General features: G+C 44.3%; 49 non-coding genes across 49 annotated transcripts; all 49 read right to left on the bottom strand.

The window, feature by feature from the left end:
* Positions 1–158: 158 nt before the first annotated feature.
* On the bottom strand, positions 159–240 carry TRNAL-UAG (transfer RNA leucine (anticodon UAG)). Its single transcript has one exon. It is a non-coding gene; the product is annotated as a tRNA-Leu (tRNA).
* A 70-nt stretch (positions 241–310) lies between these two features.
* On the bottom strand, positions 311–391 carry TRNAL-UAG (transfer RNA leucine (anticodon UAG)). The gene has a single exon. It is a non-coding gene; the product is annotated as a tRNA-Leu (tRNA).
* Positions 392–765: 374 nt separating this feature from the next.
* On the bottom strand, positions 766–847 carry TRNAL-UAG (transfer RNA leucine (anticodon UAG)). The gene has a single exon. It is a non-coding gene; the product is annotated as a tRNA-Leu (tRNA).
* A 220-nt stretch (positions 848–1067) lies between these two features.
* On the bottom strand, positions 1068–1149 carry TRNAQ-UUG (transfer RNA glutamine (anticodon UUG)). The gene has a single exon. It is a non-coding gene; the product is annotated as a tRNA-Gln (tRNA).
* A 526-nt stretch (positions 1150–1675) lies between these two features.
* Positions 1676–1757, bottom strand: TRNAL-UAG (transfer RNA leucine (anticodon UAG)). Its single transcript has one exon. It is a non-coding gene; the product is annotated as a tRNA-Leu (tRNA).
* A 374-nt stretch (positions 1758–2131) lies between these two features.
* TRNAL-UAG (transfer RNA leucine (anticodon UAG)) lies at positions 2132–2213 on the bottom strand. Its single transcript has one exon. It is a non-coding gene; the product is annotated as a tRNA-Leu (tRNA).
* A 69-nt stretch (positions 2214–2282) lies between these two features.
* On the bottom strand, positions 2283–2364 carry TRNAL-UAG (transfer RNA leucine (anticodon UAG)). Its single transcript has one exon. It is a non-coding gene; the product is annotated as a tRNA-Leu (tRNA).
* Positions 2365–2586: 222 nt separating this feature from the next.
* TRNAL-UAG (transfer RNA leucine (anticodon UAG)) lies at positions 2587–2667 on the bottom strand. The gene has a single exon. It is a non-coding gene; the product is annotated as a tRNA-Leu (tRNA).
* Positions 2668–2737: 70 nt separating this feature from the next.
* TRNAL-UAG (transfer RNA leucine (anticodon UAG)) lies at positions 2738–2818 on the bottom strand. The gene has a single exon. It is a non-coding gene; the product is annotated as a tRNA-Leu (tRNA).
* Positions 2819–3041: 223 nt separating this feature from the next.
* TRNAL-UAG (transfer RNA leucine (anticodon UAG)) lies at positions 3042–3123 on the bottom strand. The gene has a single exon. It is a non-coding gene; the product is annotated as a tRNA-Leu (tRNA).
* Positions 3124–3347: 224 nt separating this feature from the next.
* On the bottom strand, positions 3348–3429 carry TRNAL-UAG (transfer RNA leucine (anticodon UAG)). The gene has a single exon. It is a non-coding gene; the product is annotated as a tRNA-Leu (tRNA).
* Positions 3430–3499: 70 nt separating this feature from the next.
* Positions 3500–3580, bottom strand: TRNAL-UAG (transfer RNA leucine (anticodon UAG)). Its single transcript has one exon. It is a non-coding gene; the product is annotated as a tRNA-Leu (tRNA).
* Positions 3581–3650: 70 nt separating this feature from the next.
* TRNAL-UAG (transfer RNA leucine (anticodon UAG)) lies at positions 3651–3732 on the bottom strand. The gene has a single exon. It is a non-coding gene; the product is annotated as a tRNA-Leu (tRNA).
* Positions 3733–3955: 223 nt separating this feature from the next.
* Positions 3956–4037, bottom strand: TRNAL-UAG (transfer RNA leucine (anticodon UAG)). Its single transcript has one exon. It is a non-coding gene; the product is annotated as a tRNA-Leu (tRNA).
* A 529-nt stretch (positions 4038–4566) lies between these two features.
* Positions 4567–4648, bottom strand: TRNAL-UAG (transfer RNA leucine (anticodon UAG)). Its single transcript has one exon. It is a non-coding gene; the product is annotated as a tRNA-Leu (tRNA).
* A 70-nt stretch (positions 4649–4718) lies between these two features.
* TRNAL-UAG (transfer RNA leucine (anticodon UAG)) lies at positions 4719–4800 on the bottom strand. Its single transcript has one exon. It is a non-coding gene; the product is annotated as a tRNA-Leu (tRNA).
* Positions 4801–5023: 223 nt separating this feature from the next.
* TRNAL-UAG (transfer RNA leucine (anticodon UAG)) lies at positions 5024–5105 on the bottom strand. The gene has a single exon. It is a non-coding gene; the product is annotated as a tRNA-Leu (tRNA).
* A 69-nt stretch (positions 5106–5174) lies between these two features.
* TRNAL-UAG (transfer RNA leucine (anticodon UAG)) lies at positions 5175–5256 on the bottom strand. The gene has a single exon. It is a non-coding gene; the product is annotated as a tRNA-Leu (tRNA).
* Positions 5257–5325: 69 nt separating this feature from the next.
* On the bottom strand, positions 5326–5407 carry TRNAL-UAG (transfer RNA leucine (anticodon UAG)). Its single transcript has one exon. It is a non-coding gene; the product is annotated as a tRNA-Leu (tRNA).
* Positions 5408–5780: 373 nt separating this feature from the next.
* On the bottom strand, positions 5781–5862 carry TRNAL-UAG (transfer RNA leucine (anticodon UAG)). The gene has a single exon. It is a non-coding gene; the product is annotated as a tRNA-Leu (tRNA).
* A 70-nt stretch (positions 5863–5932) lies between these two features.
* Positions 5933–6014, bottom strand: TRNAL-UAG (transfer RNA leucine (anticodon UAG)). Its single transcript has one exon. It is a non-coding gene; the product is annotated as a tRNA-Leu (tRNA).
* Positions 6015–6236: 222 nt separating this feature from the next.
* On the bottom strand, positions 6237–6318 carry TRNAL-UAG (transfer RNA leucine (anticodon UAG)). Its single transcript has one exon. It is a non-coding gene; the product is annotated as a tRNA-Leu (tRNA).
* Positions 6319–6388: 70 nt separating this feature from the next.
* TRNAL-UAG (transfer RNA leucine (anticodon UAG)) lies at positions 6389–6470 on the bottom strand. The gene has a single exon. It is a non-coding gene; the product is annotated as a tRNA-Leu (tRNA).
* Positions 6471–6693: 223 nt separating this feature from the next.
* Positions 6694–6775, bottom strand: TRNAL-UAG (transfer RNA leucine (anticodon UAG)). The gene has a single exon. It is a non-coding gene; the product is annotated as a tRNA-Leu (tRNA).
* A 223-nt stretch (positions 6776–6998) lies between these two features.
* TRNAL-UAG (transfer RNA leucine (anticodon UAG)) lies at positions 6999–7080 on the bottom strand. The gene has a single exon. It is a non-coding gene; the product is annotated as a tRNA-Leu (tRNA).
* A 375-nt stretch (positions 7081–7455) lies between these two features.
* TRNAL-UAG (transfer RNA leucine (anticodon UAG)) lies at positions 7456–7536 on the bottom strand. The gene has a single exon. It is a non-coding gene; the product is annotated as a tRNA-Leu (tRNA).
* A 70-nt stretch (positions 7537–7606) lies between these two features.
* Positions 7607–7688, bottom strand: TRNAL-UAG (transfer RNA leucine (anticodon UAG)). The gene has a single exon. It is a non-coding gene; the product is annotated as a tRNA-Leu (tRNA).
* A 223-nt stretch (positions 7689–7911) lies between these two features.
* TRNAL-UAG (transfer RNA leucine (anticodon UAG)) lies at positions 7912–7993 on the bottom strand. Its single transcript has one exon. It is a non-coding gene; the product is annotated as a tRNA-Leu (tRNA).
* Positions 7994–8063: 70 nt separating this feature from the next.
* Positions 8064–8145, bottom strand: TRNAL-UAG (transfer RNA leucine (anticodon UAG)). The gene has a single exon. It is a non-coding gene; the product is annotated as a tRNA-Leu (tRNA).
* A 222-nt stretch (positions 8146–8367) lies between these two features.
* On the bottom strand, positions 8368–8449 carry TRNAL-UAG (transfer RNA leucine (anticodon UAG)). Its single transcript has one exon. It is a non-coding gene; the product is annotated as a tRNA-Leu (tRNA).
* A 70-nt stretch (positions 8450–8519) lies between these two features.
* On the bottom strand, positions 8520–8601 carry TRNAL-UAG (transfer RNA leucine (anticodon UAG)). The gene has a single exon. It is a non-coding gene; the product is annotated as a tRNA-Leu (tRNA).
* Positions 8602–8824: 223 nt separating this feature from the next.
* TRNAL-UAG (transfer RNA leucine (anticodon UAG)) lies at positions 8825–8906 on the bottom strand. Its single transcript has one exon. It is a non-coding gene; the product is annotated as a tRNA-Leu (tRNA).
* A 70-nt stretch (positions 8907–8976) lies between these two features.
* TRNAL-UAG (transfer RNA leucine (anticodon UAG)) lies at positions 8977–9058 on the bottom strand. Its single transcript has one exon. It is a non-coding gene; the product is annotated as a tRNA-Leu (tRNA).
* Positions 9059–9281: 223 nt separating this feature from the next.
* TRNAL-UAG (transfer RNA leucine (anticodon UAG)) lies at positions 9282–9362 on the bottom strand. Its single transcript has one exon. It is a non-coding gene; the product is annotated as a tRNA-Leu (tRNA).
* A 70-nt stretch (positions 9363–9432) lies between these two features.
* On the bottom strand, positions 9433–9514 carry TRNAL-UAG (transfer RNA leucine (anticodon UAG)). The gene has a single exon. It is a non-coding gene; the product is annotated as a tRNA-Leu (tRNA).
* A 70-nt stretch (positions 9515–9584) lies between these two features.
* Positions 9585–9666, bottom strand: TRNAL-UAG (transfer RNA leucine (anticodon UAG)). The gene has a single exon. It is a non-coding gene; the product is annotated as a tRNA-Leu (tRNA).
* Positions 9667–9889: 223 nt separating this feature from the next.
* TRNAL-UAG (transfer RNA leucine (anticodon UAG)) lies at positions 9890–9971 on the bottom strand. The gene has a single exon. It is a non-coding gene; the product is annotated as a tRNA-Leu (tRNA).
* A 70-nt stretch (positions 9972–10041) lies between these two features.
* On the bottom strand, positions 10042–10123 carry TRNAL-UAG (transfer RNA leucine (anticodon UAG)). The gene has a single exon. It is a non-coding gene; the product is annotated as a tRNA-Leu (tRNA).
* Positions 10124–10193: 70 nt separating this feature from the next.
* Positions 10194–10275, bottom strand: TRNAL-UAG (transfer RNA leucine (anticodon UAG)). The gene has a single exon. It is a non-coding gene; the product is annotated as a tRNA-Leu (tRNA).
* A 69-nt stretch (positions 10276–10344) lies between these two features.
* On the bottom strand, positions 10345–10426 carry TRNAL-UAG (transfer RNA leucine (anticodon UAG)). Its single transcript has one exon. It is a non-coding gene; the product is annotated as a tRNA-Leu (tRNA).
* Positions 10427–11091: 665 nt separating this feature from the next.
* On the bottom strand, positions 11092–11173 carry TRNAL-UAG (transfer RNA leucine (anticodon UAG)). Its single transcript has one exon. It is a non-coding gene; the product is annotated as a tRNA-Leu (tRNA).
* Positions 11174–11395: 222 nt separating this feature from the next.
* Positions 11396–11477, bottom strand: TRNAL-UAG (transfer RNA leucine (anticodon UAG)). The gene has a single exon. It is a non-coding gene; the product is annotated as a tRNA-Leu (tRNA).
* A 223-nt stretch (positions 11478–11700) lies between these two features.
* On the bottom strand, positions 11701–11782 carry TRNAL-UAG (transfer RNA leucine (anticodon UAG)). Its single transcript has one exon. It is a non-coding gene; the product is annotated as a tRNA-Leu (tRNA).
* Positions 11783–11852: 70 nt separating this feature from the next.
* TRNAL-UAG (transfer RNA leucine (anticodon UAG)) lies at positions 11853–11934 on the bottom strand. The gene has a single exon. It is a non-coding gene; the product is annotated as a tRNA-Leu (tRNA).
* A 222-nt stretch (positions 11935–12156) lies between these two features.
* Positions 12157–12238, bottom strand: TRNAL-UAG (transfer RNA leucine (anticodon UAG)). The gene has a single exon. It is a non-coding gene; the product is annotated as a tRNA-Leu (tRNA).
* A 71-nt stretch (positions 12239–12309) lies between these two features.
* TRNAL-UAG (transfer RNA leucine (anticodon UAG)) lies at positions 12310–12391 on the bottom strand. The gene has a single exon. It is a non-coding gene; the product is annotated as a tRNA-Leu (tRNA).
* Positions 12392–12613: 222 nt separating this feature from the next.
* On the bottom strand, positions 12614–12695 carry TRNAL-UAG (transfer RNA leucine (anticodon UAG)). Its single transcript has one exon. It is a non-coding gene; the product is annotated as a tRNA-Leu (tRNA).
* Positions 12696–12918: 223 nt separating this feature from the next.
* On the bottom strand, positions 12919–13000 carry TRNAL-UAG (transfer RNA leucine (anticodon UAG)). Its single transcript has one exon. It is a non-coding gene; the product is annotated as a tRNA-Leu (tRNA).
* A 70-nt stretch (positions 13001–13070) lies between these two features.
* TRNAL-UAG (transfer RNA leucine (anticodon UAG)) lies at positions 13071–13152 on the bottom strand. The gene has a single exon. It is a non-coding gene; the product is annotated as a tRNA-Leu (tRNA).
* Positions 13153–14145: the final 993 nt, after the last annotated feature.

The following is a 14145-nucleotide window of genomic DNA, read 5'->3' as shown; positions in this document are numbered from 1 at the left end:
GGACTGATAGAGGTGGGATTCGACCCCACGCCCTCCGAAGACAAAGGTGCCTTAAAATAGCGTCTTAGACCACTCGGCCACTCTACCTGAAAGCAACAGCAAACTAAGACTATTACGCAAAGGCTTCATATTTTTAATCTTAGAAGACAACAATAGGCTGATAGAGGTGGGATTCGAATCCACGCCCCCGAAGAGACTGGTGCCTAAAACCAGCGCCTTAGACCACTCGGCCACCCTACCTAGAAACAAACGTCACCTCAGTCTTATAAGCAAATGGTTCATATTATTAATTGAAGTAATCAAAACAAGCTGATAGAGGTGGGATTCGATCCCACGCCCCGAACAGACTGGTGCCTAAAACCAGCGCCTTAGACCACTCGGCCACTCTACCTGGAAACAAAGGTCACCTAAGACTAATAAGAAAGAGCTTCATATTATTAATCCTAGAAAACAAAATAGGCTGATAGAGGTGGGATTCGAGTCCACGCCCCCGAAGAGACTGGTGCCTAAAACCAGCGCCTTAGAACACTCGGCCAACGTACCTAGACACAAACGTCACCTCAGACTAATAAGCAAAAGATTCATATTATTAATGTTAGAAAACAAAATGGACTGATAGAGGTGGGATTCGACCCCACGCCCTCCGAAGACAAAGGTGCCTTAAAACAGCGTCTTAGACCACTCGGTCACTCTTCCTGAAGCAATACCAAACTAAGTCTATTAAGCAAAGGCTTCATATTTTTAATCTTAGAAAACTAAATAGGCTGATAGAGGTGGGATTCGAATCCACACCCCCGAAGAGACTGGTGCCTAAAACCAGCGCCTTAGACCACTCGGCCACTCTACCTGGAAACAAAGTCACCTCATACTAATAAGCAAATGGTTCATATTATTAATCGAAGAAAACAAAACAAGCTGATTGAGGTGGAATTCGAACCCACGCCCCCGAAGAGACTGGTGCCTAAAACCAGCCTCTTAGACCACTCGGCCACTCTACCTGGAAAAGCAAGTCACCTCAGACTAATAAGCAAATGGTTCATATTATTAATCGAAGAAAAAAAACAAGCTGATAGAGGTGGGATTCGAACCCACGCCCCCGAAGAGACTGGTGCCAAAAACCAACGCCTTAGAACACTCGGCCACTCTACTTAGAAACAAACGTCACCTCAGACTAATAAGCAAATGGTTCATATTATTAATCGAAGTAAACAAAACAAGCTGATTAAGGTGCGATCCGATCCCACGCCCCGAACAGACTGGTGCCTAAAACCAGCGCCTTAGACCACTCGGCCACTCTACCTGGAAACAAAGGTCACCTCAGACTAATAAGAAAGAGCTTCATATTATTAATCCTAGAAAACAAAATAGGCTGATAGAGGTGGGAATCGAATCCACGCCCCCGAAGAGACTGGTGCCTAAAACCAGCGCCTTAGACCACTCGGGCACGCTACCTAGAAACAAACGTCATCTCAGACTAATAAGCAAAAGATTCATATTATTAATGTTAGAAAACAAAATGGACTGATAGAGGTGGGATTCGAGCCCACGCCCTCCGAAGACAAAGGTGCCTTAAAACAGCGTCTTAGACCACTCGGTCACTCTACCTGAAAGCAATACCAAACTAAGTCTATTAAGCAAAGGCTTCATATTTTTAATCTTAGAAAACTAAATTGGCTGATAGAGGTGGGATTCGAATCCACGCCCTTGAAGAGACTGGTGCCTAAAACCAGCGCCTTAGACCACTCGGCCACCCTACCTAGAAACAAACGTCACCTCGGACTAATAAGCAAAAGATTCATATTATTAATTTTAGAGAACAAAATGGACTGATAGAGGTGGGATTCGAGCCCACGCCCTCCGAAGACAAAGGTGCCTTAAAACAGCGTCTTAGACCACTCAGTCACTCTACCTGAAAGCAATACCAAACTAAGTCTATTAAGCAAAGGCTTCATATTTTTAATCTTAGAAAACTAAATAGGCTGATAGAGGTGGGGTTCGAATCCACGCCCCCGAAGAGACTGGTGCCTAAAACCAGCGCCTTAGACCGCTTGGGCACTCTACCTGTAAGCATAATAACCTCATACTAATAAGCAAAGGGTTCATATTATTAATCGAAGAAAACAAAACAAGCTGATAGAGGTGTGATTCGAACCCACGCCCCCGAAGAGACTGGTGCCTAAAACCAGCGCCTTAGACCGCTCGGCCACTCTACCTGGAAACAAAGTCACCTCATACTAATAAGCAAATGGTTCATATTATTAATCGAAGAAAACAAAACAAGCTGATAGAGGTGGGATTCGAACCCACGCCTCCGAAGAGACTGGTGCCTAAAACCAGCACCTTAGACCACTTGGCCACTCTACCTGACAGCAATAGCAAACTCAGTCTATTAAGAAAAAGCTTCATATTATTAATCTTAGAAAACAAAATAGGCAGATAGAGGCGGGATGCGAATCCACGCCCCCGAAGAGACTGGTGCCTAAAACCTGCGCCTTAGAACACTCGGCCACCCTACCTAGAAACAAACGTCACCTCAGACTAATAAGCAAATGGTTCATACTATTAATCGAAGTAATCAAAACAAGCTTATAGAGGTGGGATTCGATCCCACGCCCCGAACAGACTGGTGCCTAAAACCAGCGCCTTAGACCACTCGGCCACCCTACATAGAAACAAACGTCACCTCAGACTTATAAGCAAATGGTTCATGTTATTAATCGAAGTAAACAAAACAAGCTGATAGGGGTGGGATTCGATCCCACGCCCCGAACAGACTGGTGCCTAAAACCAGCGCCTTAGACCACTCGGCCACTCTACCTAGAAACAAAAGTCACCTCAGACTAATAAGCAAAAGATTCATATTATTAATGTTAGAAACCAAAATGGACTGATAGAGGTGGGATTCGACCCCACGCCCTCCGAAGACAAAGGTGCCTTAAAACAGCGTCTTAGACCACTCGGCCACTCTACCTGAAAGCAATAGCAAACTAAGACTATTAAGCAAAGGCTTCATATTTTAAATCTTAGAAAACAAAATAGGCTGATAGAGGTGGGATTCGAATCCACGCCCCCGAAGAGACTGGTGCCTAAAACCAGCGCCTTAGACCACTCGGCCACTCTACCTAGAAACAAAAGTCACCTCAGACTAATAAGCAAAAGATTCATATTATTAATGTTAGAAACCAAAATGGACTGATAGAGGTGGGATTCGACCCCACGCCCTCCGAAGACAAAGGTGCCTTAAAACAGCGTCTTAGACCACTCGGCCACTCTACCTGAAAGCAATAGCAAACTAAGACTATTACGCAAAGGCTTCATATTTTTAATCTTAGAAGACAACAATAGGCTGATAGAGGTGGGATTCGAATCCACGCCCCCGAAGAGACTGGTGCCTAAAACCAGCGCCTTAGACCACTCGGCCACCCTACCTAGAAACAAACGTCACCTCAGACTTATAAGCAAATGGTTCATATTATTAATTGAAGTAATCAAAACAAGCTGATAGAGGTGGGATTCGATCCCACGCCCCGAACAGACTGGTGCCTAAAACCAGCGCCTTAGACCACTCGGCCACTCTACCTGGAAACAAAGGTCACCTAAGACTAATAAGAAAGAGCTTCATATTATTAATCCTAGAAAACAAAATAGGCTGATAGAGGTGGGATTCGAGTCCACGCCCCCGAAGAGACTGGTGCCTAAAACCAGCGCCTTAGACCACTCGGCCACTCTACCTAGAAACAAACGTCACCTCAGACTAATAAGCAAAAGATTCATTTTATTAATATTAGAAAACAAAATGGACTGATAGAGGTGGAATTCGAGCCCACGCCCTCCGAAGACAAAGGTGCCTTAAAACAGCGTCTTAGACCACTCGGTCACTCTACCTGAAAGCAATACCAAACTAAGACTATTAAGCAAAGGCTTCATATTTTAATTCTTAGAAAACAAAATAGGCTGATAGAGGTGGGATTCGAATCCACGCCCCCGAAAAGACTGGTGCCTAAAACCAGCGCCTTAGTCCACTCGGCCACCCTACCTAGAAACAAACGTCACCTCGGACTAATAAGCAAATGGTTCATACTATTAATGTTAGAAAACAAAATGGACTGATAGAGGTGGGATTCGACCCCACGCCCTCCGAAGACAAAGGTGCCTTAAAATAGCGTCTTAGACCACTCGGCCACTCTACCTGAAAGCAACAGCAAACTAAGACTATTACGCAAAGGCTTCATATTTTTAATCTTAGAAGACAACAATAGGCTGATAGAGGTGGGATTCGAATCCACGCCCCCGAAGAGACTGGTGCCTAAAACCAGCGCCTTAGACCACTCGGGCACGCTACCTAGAAACAAACGTCATCTCAGACTAATAAGCAAAAGATTCATATTATTAATGTTAGAAAACAAAATGGACTGATAGAGGTGGGATTCGAGCCCACGCCCTCCGAAGACAAAGGTGCCTTAAAACAGCGTCTTAGACCACTCGGTCACTCTACCTGAAAGCAATACCCAACTAAGTCTATTAAGCAAAGGCTTCATATTTTTAATCTTAGAAAACTAAATAGGCTGATAGAGGTGGGATTCGAATCCACGCCCCCGAAGAGACTGGTGCCTAAAACCAGCGCCTTAGACCACTCGGCCACCCTACCTAAAAACAAACGTCACCTCGGACTAATAAGCAAAAGATTCATATTATTAATGCTAGAAAACAAAATGGACTGATAGAGGTGGGACTCGATCCCACGCCCCCGAAGAGACTGGTGCCTAAAACCAGCGCCTTAGACCACTCGGCCACTCTACCTAGACACAAACGTCACCTCAGACTAATAAGCAAAAGATTCATATTATTAATTTTAGAGAACAAAATGGACTGATAGAGGTGGGATTCGAGCCCACGCCCTCCGAAGACAAAGGTGCCTTAAAACAGCGTCTTAGACCACTCGGTCACTCTACCTGAAAGCAATACCAAACTAAGTCTATTAAGCAAAGGCTTCATATTTTTAATCTTAGAAAACTAAATAGGCTGATAGAGGTGGGATTCGAATCCACGCCCCCGAAGAGACTGGTGCCTAAAACCAGCGCCTTAGACCGCTTGGCCACTCTACCTGTAAGCATAATCACCTCATACTAATAAGCAAATGGTTCATATTATTAATCGAAGAAAACAAAACAAGCTGATAGAGGTGTGATTCGAACCCACGCCCCCGAAGAGACTGGTGCCTAAAACCAGCGCCTTAGACCGCTCGGCCACTCTACCTGGAAACAAAGTCACCTCATACTAATAAGCAAATGGTTCATATTATTAATCGAAGAAAACAAAACAAGCTGATAGAGGTGGGATTCGAACCCACGCCTCCGAAGAGACTGGTGCCTAAAACCAGCACCTTAGACCACTTGGCCACTCTACCTGACAGCAATAGCAAACTCAGTCTATTAAGAAAAAGCTTCATATTATTAATCTTAGAAAACAAAATAGGCAGATAGAGGCGGGATTCGAATCCACGCACCCGAAGAGACTGGTGCCAAAAACCAGCGCCTTAGAACACTCGGCCACTCTACCTACAAACAAACGTCACCTCAGACTAATAAGCAAATGGTTCATACTATTAATCGAAGTAAACAAAACAAGCTGATAGAGGTGGGATTCGATACCACGCCCCGAACAGACTGGTGCCTAAAACCAGCGCCTTAGACCACTCGGCCACGCTACCTGGAAACAGCAGACACCACAGACTAATAAGAAAAAGCTTTATATTATTAATCTTAGAAAACAAAATAGGCTGATAGAGGTGGGATTTGAACCCACGCCCCCGAAGAGACTGGTGCCTAAAACCAGCGCCTCAGACCACTCGGCCACTCTACCTGAGAGCAATAGCAAACTCAGTCTATTAAGCAAAAGCTTCATATTATTAATCTTAGAAATGAAAATTGTCTGATAAAGGTGGGATTCGATCCCACGCCCCCGATGAGACTGGTGCCTAAAACCAGCGCCTTAGACCACTCGGCCACTCTACCTGAAAACAAACGTCACCTCAGACTAATAAGCAAATGGTTCATATTATTAATCGAAGAAAACAAAACAATCTGATAGGGGTTGGATTCGATCCCACGCTCCGAACAGACTGGTGCCAAAAGTCACCGCCTTAAATCATTCGGCCACTCTAACTGGGAATCAGAAGTCATCTCAGACTTATAAGCAAAAGCTTCATATTATTAATCCTAGAAAACATAATACGCTGATAGAGGTAGGATTCGAATCCACGCCCCCGAAGAGACTGGTGCCTAAAACCAGCGCCTTAGACCACTAGGCCACTCTACCTAGAAACAAACGTCACCTCAGACTAATAAGAAAATGGTTCATATTATTAATCGAAGAAAACAAAACAAGCTGATAGAGGTGGGATTCGAACCCACGCCCCCGAAGAGACTGGTGCCTAAAACCAGCGCCTTAGACCACTCGGCCACTCTACCTAGAAACAAACGTCACCTCAGACTAATAAGCAAAAGATTCATATTATTAATATTAGAAAACAAAATGGACTGATAGAGGTGGAATTCGAGCCCACGCCCTCCGAAGACAAAGGTGCCTTAAAACAGCGTCTTAGACCACTCGGTCACTCTACCTGAAAGCAATACCAAACTAAGTCTATTAAGCAAAGGCTTCATATTTTTAATCTTAGAAAACAAAATAGGCTGATAGAGGTGGGATTCGAATCCACGCCCTCGAAGAGACTGGTGCCTAAAACCAGCGCCTTAGACCACTCGGCCACTCTACCTAGAAACAAAAGTCACCTCAGACTAATAAGCAAAAGATTCATATTATTAATGTTAGAAACCAAAATGGACTGATAGAGGTGGGATTCGGCCCCACGCCCTCCGAAGACAAAGGTGCCTTAAAACAGCGTCTTAGACCACTCGGCCACTCTACCTGAAAGCAATAGCAAACTAAGACTATTAAGCAAAGGCTTCATAATTTAAATCTTAGAAAACAAAATAGGCTGATAGAGGTGGGATTCGAATCCACGCCCCCGAAAAGACTGGTGCCTAAAACCAGCGCCTTAGTCCACTCGGCCACCCTACCTAGAAACAAACGTCACCTCAGACAAATAAGCAAAAGATTCATGTTATTAATGTTAGAAAACAAAATGGACTGATAGAGGTGGGATTCCACCCCACGCTTCCCGAAGACAAAGGTGCCTTAAACCAGCGTCTTAGACCACTCGGCCACTCTACCTGAAAACAATAGACACCACAGACTAATAGGAAAAAGCTTCATATTATTAATCCTAGAAAACAAAATAGGCTGATAGAGGTGGGATTCGAACCCACGCCAACGAAGAGACTGGTGACTAAAACCAGCCTCTTAGACCACTCGGCCACTTTACCTGGAAACACAAGTCACCTCAGACTAATAAGCAAATGGTTCATATTATTAATCGAAGAAAACAAAACAAGCTGATAGAGGTGGGATTCGAACCCACGCCCCGAACAGACTGGTGCCTAAAACCAGCGCCTTAGACCACTCGGCCACTCTACCTGACAGCAATAGCAAACTCAGTCTATTAAGAAAAAGCTTCATATTATTAATCTTAGAAAACAAAATAGGCTGATAGAGGTGGGAATCGAATCCACGCCCCCGAAGAGACTGATGCCTAAAACCAGCGCCTTTGACCACTCGGCCACTCTACCTAGAAACAAACGTCACCTCAGACTAATAAGCAAAAGATTCATATTATTAATGCTAGATAACAAAATGGACTGATAGACGTGGGATTCGAACCAACGCCCCCCGAAGACAATGGTGCCTTACACCAGCGTCTTAGACCACTCGGCCACGCTACCTGGAAACAGCAGACACCACAGACTAATAAGAAAAAGCTTTATATTATTAATCCTAGAAAACAAAATAGGCTGAAAGAGGTGGGATTTGAACCCACGCCCCCGAAGAGACTGGTGCCTAAAACCAGCGCCTCAGACCACTCGGCCACTCTACCTGAGAGCAATAGCAAACTCAGTCTATTAAGCAAAAGCTTCATATTATTAATCTTAGAAAAGAAAATAGTCTGATAAAGGTGGGATTCGATCCCACGCCCCCGATGAGACTGGTGCCTAAAACCAGCGCCTTAGACCACTTGGCCACTCTACCTGAAAACAAACGTCACCTCAGACTAATAAGCAAATGGTTCATATTATTAATCGAAGAAAACAAAACAATCTGATAGGGGTTGGATTCGATCCCACGCTCCGAACAGACTGGTGCCAAAAGTCACCGCCTTAAATCATTCGGCCACTCTAACTGGGAATCATAAGTCATCTCAGACTTATAAGCAAAAGCTTCATATTATTAATCCTAGAAAACATAATACGCTGATAGAGGTGGGATTCGAATCCACGCCCCCGAAGAGACTGGTGCCTAAAACCAGCGCCTTAGACCACTAGGCCACTCTACCTAGAAACAAACGTCACCTCAGACTAATAAGAAAATGGTTCATATTATTAATCGAAGAAAACAAAACAAGCTGATAGAGGTGGGATTCGAACCCACGCCCCCGAAGAGACTGGTGCCTAAAACCAGCGCCTTAGACCACTCGGCCACTCTACCTAGAAACAAACGTCACCTCAGACTAATAAGCAAAAGATTCATATTATTAATATTAGAAAACAAAATGGACTGATAGAGGTGGAATTCGAGCCCACGCCCTCCGAAGACAAAGGTGCCTTAAAACAGCGTCTTAGACCACTCGGTCACTCTACCTGAAAGCAATACTAAACTAAGTCTATTAAGCAAAGGCTTCATATTTTTAATCTTAGAAAACAAAATAGGCTGATAGAGGTGGGATTCGAATCCACGCCCTCGAAGAGACTGGTGCCTAAAACCAGCGCCTTAGACCACTCGGCCACTCTACCTCGAAACAAAAGTCACCTCAGACTAATAAGCAAAAGATTCATATTATTAATGTTAGAAAACAAAATGGACTGATAGAGGTGGGACTCGATCCCACGCCCCCGAAGAGCATGGTGCCTAAAACCAGCGCCTTAGACCACTCGGCCACTCTACCTGGAAACAAACGTCACCTCAGACTAATAAGCAAAAGCTTCATATTATTAATCCTAGAAAACAAAATAAACTGATAAAGGTGGGATTCGACCCCACGCCCTCCGTAAACAAACGTGCCTTAAAACAGCGTCTTAGACCACTCGGCCACTCTACCTGAGAGCAATAGCAAACTCAGTCTATTAAGGAAAAGCTTCATATTATTAGTCTTAGAAAACAAAATCGGCTGATAGAGGTGGGATTCGAACCCACTCCCCGAAGAAACTGGTGCCTAAAACCAGCGCCTTAGACCGCTCGGCCACTCTACCTGGAAACAAAAGTCACCTCAGACTAATAAGCAAAAGATTCATATTATTAATCGAAGAAAACAAAGCCAGCTGATAGAGGTGGGATTCGAACCCACGCCCCCGACGAAGCTGGTGCCTAAAACCAGCGCCTTAGTCCACTCGGCCACTCTACCTGACAGCAATAGCAAACTCAGTCTATTAAGCAAAAGCTTCATATTATTAATCTTAGAAAACAAAATAGGCTGATAGAGGTGGGATTCGAATCCACGCCCCCGAAGAGACTGGTGCCTAAAACCAGCGCCTTAGACCACTCGGCCACCCTACCTAGAAACAAACGTCACCTCAGACTAATAAGCATAAGATTCATATTATTAATGTTAGAAAACAAAATGGACTGATAGAGGTGGGATTCGACCCCACGCCCTCCGAAGACAAAGGTGCCTTAAAACAGCGTCTTAGACCACTCGGCCACTCTACCTGAGAGCAATAGCAAACTCAGCCTATTAAGCAAAAGCTTCATATTATTAGTCTTAGAAAACAAAATAGGCTGATAGAGCTGGGATTCGAACCCACGCCCCCGAAGAGACTGGTGCCTAAAACCAGCGCCTTAGACCGCTCGGCCACTCTACCTGGAAACAAAAGTCACCTCATTCTAATAAGCAAATGGTTCATATTATTAATCGAAGAAAACAAAACCATCTGATAGAGGTGGGATTCGAACCCACGCCCCCGACGAAACTTGTGCCTAAAACCAGCGCCTTAGTCCACTCGGCCACTCTACCTGGAAACAACAGTCACCTCAGACTAATAAGAAAGAGCTTCATATTATTAATTCTAGAAAACAAAATAGGCTGATAGAGGTGGGATTCGAACCCACGCCCCCGAAGAGTCTGGTGCCTAAAACCAGCGCCTCAGACCACTCGGCCACTCTACCTGACAGCAATAGCAAACTCAGTCTATTAAGCAAAAGCTTCATATTATTAATCTTAGAAAAAAAATAGGCTGATAGAGGTGGGATTCGAATCCACGCCCCCGAAGAGACTGGTACCTAAAACCAGTGCCTTAGACCACTCGGCCACTCTACCTGGAAACAAAAGTCACCTCATTCTAATAAGCAAAAGATTCATATTATTAATGTTAGAAAACAAAATGGACTGATAGAGGTGGGATTCGACCCCACGCCCTCCGAAGACAAAGCTGCCTTAAAACAGCGTCTTAGACCACTCGGCCACTCTACCTGAGAGCAATAGCAAACTCACTCTATTAAGCAAAAGCTTCATATTATTTGTCTTAGAAAACAAAATCGGCTGATAGAGGTGGCATTCGAATCCACGCCCCCGAAGAGACTGGTGCCTAGACCACTCGGCCACTCTACCTAGAAACAAACGTCACCTCAGACTAATAAGCAAAAGATTCATATTATTAATGTTAGAAAACAAAACGGACTGATAGAGGTGGGATTCGACCCCACGCCCTTCGAAAACAAAGGTGCCTTACAACAGCGTCTTAGACCACTCGGCCACTCTACCTGAGAGCAATAGCAAACTCAGTCTATTAAGCAAAAGCTTCATATTATTTGTCTTAGAAAACAAAATCGGCTGATAGAGGTGGGATTCGAACCCTCTTCCCCGAAGATACTGGTGCCTAAAACCATCGCCGTAGACCGCTCGGCCTTCTACCTGGAAACAAAAGTCACCTCATTCTAATAAGCAAATGGTTCATATTATTAATCGAAGAAAACAAAACCATCTGATAGAGGTGGGATTCGAACCCACTCCCCCGAAGAGACTGGTGCCTAAAACCAGCGCCTTAGACCGCTCGGCCACTCTACCTGGAAACAAAAGTCACCTCATTCTAATAAGCAAATGGATCATGTTATTAATCGAAGAAAACTAAATAGGCTGATAGAGGTGGGATTCGAACCCACGCCCCCGAAGAGTCTGGTGCTTAAAACCAGCGCCTCAGACCACTCGGCCACTCTACCTGACAGCAATAGCAAACTCAGTCTATTAAGCAAAAGCTTCATATTATTAATCTTAGAAAACAAAACAGGCTGATAGAGGTGGGATTCGAATCCACGCCCCCGAAGAGACTGGTGCCTAACACCAGCGCCTTAGACCACTCGGCCACTCTACCTAGAAACAAACGTCACCTCAGACTAATAAGCAAAAGATTCATATTATTAATGTTAGAAAACAAAATGGACTGATAGAGGTGGGATTCGACCCCACGCCCTTCGAAAACAAAGGTGCCTTACAACAGCGTCTTAGACCACTCGGCCACTCTACCTGAGAGCAATAGCAAACTCAGTCTATTAAGCAAAAGCTTCATATTATTAATCTTAGAAAACAAAATAGGCTGATAGAGGTGGGATTCGAATCCACGCCCCCGAAGAGACTGGTGCCTAAAACCAGCGCCTTAGACCGCTCGGCCACTCTACCTGGAAACAAAAGTCACCTCATTCTAATAAGCAAATGGTTCATATTATTAATCGAAGAAAACAAAATAGGCTGATAGAGGTGGGATTCGAACCCACGCCCCCGAAGAGTCTGGTGCCTAAAAGCAGCGCCTCAGACCACTCGGCCACTCTACCTGACAGCAATAGCAAACTCAGTCTATTAAGCAAAAGCTTCATATTATTAATCTTAGAAAACAAAACAGGCTGATAGGGGTGGGATTTGAATCCACGCCCCCGACGAGACTGGTGCCTAAAACCAGCGCCTCAGACCACTCGGCCACTCTACCTGAGAGCAATAGCAAACTCAGTCTATTAAGCAAAAGCTTCATATTATTAATCGTAGAAAAGAAAATAGGCTGATAAAGGTGGGATTCGATCCCACGCCCCCGAAGAGACTGGTGCCTAAAACCAGCGCCTTAGACCACTCGGCCACTATAACTGGGAATCAAAAGTCTTCTCAGACTTATAAGCAAAAGCTTCATATTATTAATCCTAGAAAACAAAATAAACTGATAAAGGTGGGATTCGAACCCACGCCCCCGAAGAGTCTGGAGCCTAAAACCAGCGCCTCAGACCACTCGGCCACTCTACCTGAAAACAAACGTCACCTCAGACTAATAAGCAAATGGTTCATATAATTAATCGAAGAAAACAAAACAAGCTGATAGGGGTTGGATTCGATCCCACGCCCCGAACAGACTGGTGCCAAAAGTCACCGCCTTAAACCATTCGGTCACTCTTACTGGGAATCAGAAGTCATCTCAGACTTATAAGCAAAAGCTTCATATCATTAATCCTAGAAAACATGATAGACTGATAGAGGTGGGATTCGAATCCACGCCCGCGAAGAGACTGGTGCCTAAAACCAGCGCCTTAGACCACTAGGCCACTCTACCTAGAAGCAAACGTCACCTCAGACTAATAAGCAAAAGATTCATATTATTAATGCTAGAAAACAAAATGGACTGATAGAGGTGGGATTCGAACCAACGCCCCCCGAAGACAATGGTGCCTTAAACCTGCGCCTAAGACCACTCGGCCACTCTACCTGGAAACAATAAACACCACAGACTAATAAGAAAAAGCTTCATATCATTAATCCTAGAAAACAAAATAGGCTGACAGACGTGGGATTTGAACCCACGCCCTCGAAGAGACTGGTGCCTAAAACCAGCGCCTTAGGCCGCTCGGCCACTCTACCTGGAAACAAAAGCCACCTCATACTAATAAGCAAATGGTTCATATTATTAATCGAAGAAAACAAAACAAGCTGATAGAGGAGGGATTCGAACCCACGCCCCCGAAGAGACTGGTGCCTAAAACCAGCGCCTTAGACCACTAGGCCACTCTACCTAGAAATAAACGTCACCTCAGACTAATAAGCAAAAGATTCATATAATTAATGCTAGAAAACAAAATGGACTGATAGAGGTGGAATTCGAACCAACGCCCCCCGAAGACAATGGTGCCTTAAACCTACGCCTTAGACCACTCGGCCACTGTACCTGGAAACAATAGACACCACAGACTAATAAGAAAAAGCTTCATATTATTAATCCTAGAAAAAAAATAGGCTGATAGACGTGGGATTTGAACCCACGCCCCCGAAGAGACTGGTGCCTTTAACCAGCGCCTCTGACCACTCGGCCACTCTACCAGAATCCAATAGCAAACTCAGTCTATTAAGCAAAAGCTTCATATTATTAATCTTAGAAAACAAAATAGGCTGATAGAGGTGGGATTCGAACCCACGCCCCCGAAGAGACTGGAGCGCCTTAGACCGCTCGGCCACTCTACCTGGAAACAAAAGTCACCTCATACTAATAAGCAAATGGTTCATATTATTAATCGAAGAAAACAAAACAAGCTGCCTTCCGTCTTTTTAGGCAGAATTTGGGTTTTGGCGCCGAAATCAGTGGCACCAACGTCATTTATATGAACACTAAAAAGACTGCATATTGGTCCCACGTGTTTTAGAAAGAAATTTCTTTAACTGGTTTTATTACACTAGTCCAGTTGTGATCAGATTCGAGGACTCAATTTAGGTTGTTTTAACCTTCAGTTTCGCTTTGAATCGGTTCAGAACTGGTTTGCCCAACTAGTTATAAAACCCTTTTCATTACCGATTTCAACAGCCTCGGTTCACACTTAACGAAGCTTTGCTAGGTCTCAATTTAGTGTTGCCTGCTAAGACCAGCGAAAATATCCATAAGACTTATCTCATCCCAGCTAAAATAACTCTGAAATATAGTCTCATCCCAGGTGAAATATCCCTGAGAAGTAAAAACTGACCTCCAAACCCTTTTTACGTTGTTTTGCGAAGTTGTTTCAAGAAACCGCGTTTGT

Source organism: Phalangium opilio, unplaced genomic scaffold (assembly GCF_054372755.1).
Source record: "Phalangium opilio isolate 3A_F unplaced genomic scaffold, DU_Popi_V2 ptg000040l_1, whole genome shotgun sequence".
Taxonomy (NCBI): Eukaryota; Metazoa; Arthropoda; class Arachnida; order Opiliones; family Phalangiidae; genus Phalangium; species Phalangium opilio.
Note: the sequence above shows the minus strand (reverse complement) of the source record. Positions and strands in the feature narration are given on the sequence as shown.